The following is a 6,000-nucleotide window of genomic DNA, read 5'->3' as shown; positions in this document are numbered from 1 at the left end:
ACATCTTGAGCTATCGTACGAGTGGCTCAGTGGAACTAACGTGGAGCATCGATCCGCGGGTCGTGAGTTCAAATCCACACGAATCTCATTGTATTTTTTATAATTATTAATATTTTTAGAAACGTCTGTAAATCCTTATCGGATTGTCATTGAAAGGTCAGTGGCCGTTGAGCAGTGGATCTCGGCACACTGGTTGTTGGTTTAATTTGTTTGAAATAATAATATGTAATAATTAGTGTGATTATCCTAAGTTTGTGCTATTATTTTCGTGCGAGAAGGGGTAAGTTGTAGTTTTAGTACTATAATGTTAAGATTATAAAAACTCAAAAGTAAATAAAATTGTGTTTTGTTTGTAGCCTGTATGAAACGCCTTCGATCTCACGATAAAAATTGTACGCGTTCGATATCCATACGACTGTTTATTACTACCGGAGCTAACTAAAGGCAGGGATTGGAAGGATCCCGTTTAATGAATAAAATCCTCCAGGCGCCCTCATTAATTTGCTAAGATTACTTAGATATAAGTTTTATTTAAATAAGCTAGTTAGTTACTACCTACTACTTAATTATTATTATCCTGTGGTTAAGTATAAACGATTTTTATAATAAGTACATGTAGTTCTTAGTTACTTTAAGTTAACATTTCTATTGATTGTCTACGTCAATGAAATAAAACGTTTTCTTTATAAAAGCATAGTTGTTTGTTTCCAAATTCATATATAATATCAAACTAACCCATAACATTCTTGATGACCTTATTTTTCAAAAAATAATTTACCATATGCAACTTTACAGAAATACATCGAATCACGCGTGGTAGGGATAACAAAAAGATGGCGCGTAACGGAAAAATGTCACGCGTAACGAAAAAATGTTACACTAAATTTTTTCCAACCCCGATAAAGAAGTTTCACTTCAAAAATAAAAGCTCAAACAGAAGCTTCCACGTATATTTTTAACCGACTTCAAAAAAAAGGAGGAGGTTATCAATTCGACGGTATGTTTTTTTTATGTATGTACACCGTTTACTCCGAGGTTTCTGAACCGATTTACGTGATTCTTTTTTGTTCGATGCGGGATGGTATCGAATTCCCATAGGAATCCCATTCCCCGGGTCCCATAAAAATTTTATTCGGATAGGCCCAGTAGTTTTTATTTTATGACCATTTTTGTCTGTAGGTATTTGTAAATTTTGCAAACTTGCAAGTTTGAAGTCGGTTGTTTTTAACGCAGTTATCACTTGTCTTCCCCAGGCTTCACAATGTACACAACATGTGTGATCTGGCTCGCGTTCGTGCCGCTGTACTTCGGCACAGCGAGCCACGTGCCGCTGCGCATCACCAGCATGGCCGTCACCATCTCGCTCAGCGCTAGCGTCACACTCGTTTGCTTGTTCTCGCCTAAGGTGAGTGTCACGCGTATATTTGTTACCGTATTTGTCACGCGTATACTTGTGATCTATCTATACTTATTACTTATATAATTAAGTTTGTTTGTTTGAAGGCGCTAGTCTCAGGAACTACTGGTCCGATTTGAAAAATTTTTACGGTGTTCTAACACCTACGATGGATATAGAGCTTATATATTATCATAGGCTTGTTACTTGAAGAATTTCTTGAATTATTTATAATGCTGCAAGAATTTATGTGATTTCTAGGATAATTTCAAGTGATTTGTGTTAAATTTAATATTTGTTTGCTTGTATAATATTAATTGAAGAGAAAATAAGGTAGTTAAGAGATTTTTCCTGATAGAGTTTATAGAATCAAAAGTTGTAGGTACTTTTAAGTCTTTTTATCCAAAAAAAGAACATTGAATTAATATGGATCATATTTTATTTTCAACATAGACAGACAACGACAAATATTTTAATCCAACTTGCGAGTCATTTATCTTTAATATTATCCATCCATTTACCTACAGGAGCTCTATCCTTCAAATGTCTTCACAAAAATATCAGCTGTGTCTGGTCTAGATTACCTTAGGTTTTATTTTATCCACTGAAGTAATTTTTAATAGAAGTTTATATCCAGACACTTTCAATTTTTGTTAGGCAACACTTACAGTCAGAGGTACAATATTGTTAGGCAGTATCGGTTATTTTTTTACACCAAACATCATCATTATTTAGATTTCATATGATTGGTTATACTTATTATATATCCTTTTTGCGAGTGTATTTCCTACATTTATTTGAACATGAACATAGATGTTTGCTCTGTGTCTGGGTGTTGATTATCTATATAAGTATTTATTTAAAATTATATTGTGTTGTTGGATGTTTATCAGCCATCTGGTTTCCATAACACAAGCGAAAGCTTAGTATGGGATCAGATCGTGCCGTGTGTGAAAATTGTCCTGACATATTGATTTATTTATTTATTTATTACAACATAAACATAATTATACATTTTGTTCTGCTTCTTTGAGTTGCATTGTATTTGTGCATAAACTCAAATGCCAATTAGATATATCGTCACTTATTTATTTTATCTACTAAATTTGTTCGTCACTACTGCAACACTGTTCCAATTGCAGTTGTACATAATCCTGGTCCGTCCGGAGCGCAACGTGCGGCAGAGCATGATGCCGGTGCGCTTCAGCCGCGCGCCGCCGCGCTCCCCGCTCGCGCACAGTGAGTCGCACACACACACACACGTGTACACACCACTCTAGTCACACACACACTCGCAACGCAACGGCATACACACCGCACACACACACGTACGTCGTACATGTAATAATAAAAAATTGGTTGTTTGTAAAGTAGGTTTACGATCGAGATGTTTACGTGATAACGTCTTATGATGAGATGAAACGCTCGAGATGAGACGGGAGATCGGTCCGTCTCTCTCTCGTTATAGGTACCTGCGATCGCGCTCGTGAGGTTTTGGTGTGACACAAGTTTCTGAACATGTCACCCGACTAAAACGATTTTAAAGACGTTATCACGTCAATAATAAAGCCTTCTTTATTCCATAACTCAAATTTTACATTTCAAATGGTGTTAGTATTATTAGTAGGAATCTTCCAAAGATTTCTGTCTTTTCCCTGATAAATCCAATTTTTCCCCGCGACCCCTATAAAATCATCACGTACATGTACCTATACATGTACATTTATACGGCACATGTTCATACATGTATACAGACAGACACGACTCATATCATACACCACATATCGCACACACGTAAAAACATCATACCGCAAACACACACACAATCCTCACACGTAAACTGCGCACACATACACGGCAGACATGTACACTATGCTGATGATATCACAATACAGCCCTACTCGTACATGCACTGCTCTTTGCACACTATTATACACATACAGTATACACACAGTCATGTACTGTTGTGGAGACAGCGTTGTACGTCTACATAAACATACATGTAGTGTTGTAATTATGAGCACAGCCCTTGTTGTTTACGCAGCACACACGTACCATACACATATTTCTGAAAATACTGCATAGCAATATAACTTTTAAAATTAAAAAATAAAGTCAAATAGAAGCTGGTACTTCGTATTAAATGTTTCACCACTTCCATGGGTCATCTCTTATTAAAGTGAATATTCTGTTATGTTATCATCAAACATAATTATAAAATTATGGGGTGTTAATTAAAATTATGGCAATTAAATGATTTAACCCTCATCCTAAGCAATCAGAATCCTTGTGTTCAGAGCACGGATTGCCGCGGGCTTGACGGGATTAATCTTTACGGAATACATTCTGATCCCTTTTTCGGAAGACAAGACGCTTACCCCGGCTTCGTCTCGATAAAACGTGAACTCTAAATTATAGAATGTCAGTGAAAAAATAATCTTCTATACTGATCTAGCTTTTTTACATGATTGATTAACGCAAACTTCCTATTATCTCTTTTATCTTTATCTTCATTGTAAATTTTACCTATATACTAAGCTTTCCATGTGGCTACGCTCTTCTGATTAGGTACTTTTTTTAACCTTTAGTTTTAGTATATTTTACTTATTATATTTTTTTTCCAGAACCATCATGCGCTGATAAAGAAACTCAAACTGAAACGGCCGACTTCAACAAACTAACGAACGGACAAACTGTTCAAATGAAAGCCGCTGACAAAGAGATAGAAATGGAGAAAGAGAAAGAAGATAAAAAGAAAGAGAAACATATCAAGATGGCGAACTGCGAACGAGGCGCGACAAATAAACCGGAATCTTTATAGCAACGAGCCTCTTCCAAATCCCTAACTGATGTTTATAAAAACAATAATATTAAACTAAAGAAAAAAAGTTGTTCTTGTAGGATACGAGAGAGGAAACCAATAATCGTATAATCATATTTTAAGGGCCTTCGATAAAATTATATGCGCTTAATGTTTTGTCTCTTTCTCTTTTTAAATATCAAAAAAGAGAGAGGGAGACAAATGTATGTACTATAGTTGCGGAAATTAAGTGATTATGTACTTTTTCACTTAAATCTCATATCTTAAAGTGACAAAATATAGTTTCTTATAAGGTGGTAAATATGTAAATATTCAAATTGTAAATATAAGAGAAAAGACACATAGTGATTGTAAATAATATTGATAAATGTATAGAAATTGAGAAATATACAGGCGAAGCACTGAGCCAGGATGGGGTGAAGATGGTAGTAGTCCTAGAAGTTCTATTAGATTTAGGTAGATTGTTATTATATAATATAATTCAAGTTTATATAATATTCCTTATAAAAGACTGCATTTATCTAAGTTTAATAAGTTTTCTGAGTAAAATCTTTTTCTTCAACTTAAATGCTATTTATTTAAATACAAAGCTTCCAGAGGCTTTAAGTTACTTTTGAATTTATCCGCATGATGAAATAATAGAAATAAATACGAGTCCCAATTAAATTGAGTTTATCTGAAAATTCAATTTTCAGTTTTTTGAAGTAAATATAAAATATTTCATTCATAATATCATCTTTCCTTCATCATATAGGTATTAGAGTTTTATCTAAAAAAACTTAGCTATTCACATATCGCAATATATTAACCTTAAAAAGTTAAAAAATTAATATATTATTGTTGACTTTAAAAATGTATATGCTCAAGTAGTGTACTTTGTAATTATAATTATTAAATAATTGTAATCATATCCCTCAATTTTCACCCCATCTTTTGCTTCGCCTGTATTATGTTTAAAATATATAAAACTGATTATTTATTATTATTTTAATGTATATAACTATGTATAATACTTTAAGGAAATAAAATTTGATGTTGCATATTTTCTTATTTTTTATTTTACCTTACCTATCCCTCCTTTTATTTCTTACTACAATCCATCTGAAAGGTCAATCTTTAAAAAATAGATTAATAAATAATGAAATTATCGAAGTATTTCTAGTTGCAATCATATCCGTTATTGTATTTTACACAAACAATTTTTTTTGCACAAGATTACATAACAATTACACCAACTTTTCCACACTAATTTACCCTTCACGTTATATTTTATATTCGTGCCCTTTATTCGATCTTCCCAAAAAAGATTCATATCGTAATCCTAATCTTGATGGGTTGCATGATTTAGCTATTTTTAGATTTGCTACATTTCATTTCATTTTGTAAGCCGCTACATTAAAAAAATCAATATACCTAGGTAGGTATCCCGACTTGCCTAAAAAATAATTAAGTTGAACTGATTTACAATGTTCATCATCACCATCACTTCATTCATCATTATTTATTTGATGGAAACATCAAATTCCCAAAATACAGTTACTCAGTATAACGCATTCTCCTCAAACAATGGTGGACCCCACCTTTGAACATAAAGGAAGGGCCATTAATCTATAGTACAGCTTAATTCTGAATTCTGATTGATCGATTCCACGGCTTACAAAACGTTTTGTTCGAACGTTCGATTGTAGGTTTTTTGAACTGGAATACTTCGTCTTTTCCGGAATATCTTTTCCGTAAAATCTACTCTTGTGACAAATAAACGGTAACGGTATTAAGAGTTTGG

The sequence above is a fragment of the Colias croceus genome, chromosome 12, assembly GCF_905220415.1.
Source record: "Colias croceus chromosome 12, ilColCroc2.1".
Taxonomy (NCBI): Eukaryota; Metazoa; Arthropoda; class Insecta; order Lepidoptera; family Pieridae; genus Colias; species Colias croceus.
Note: the sequence above shows the minus strand (reverse complement) of the source record.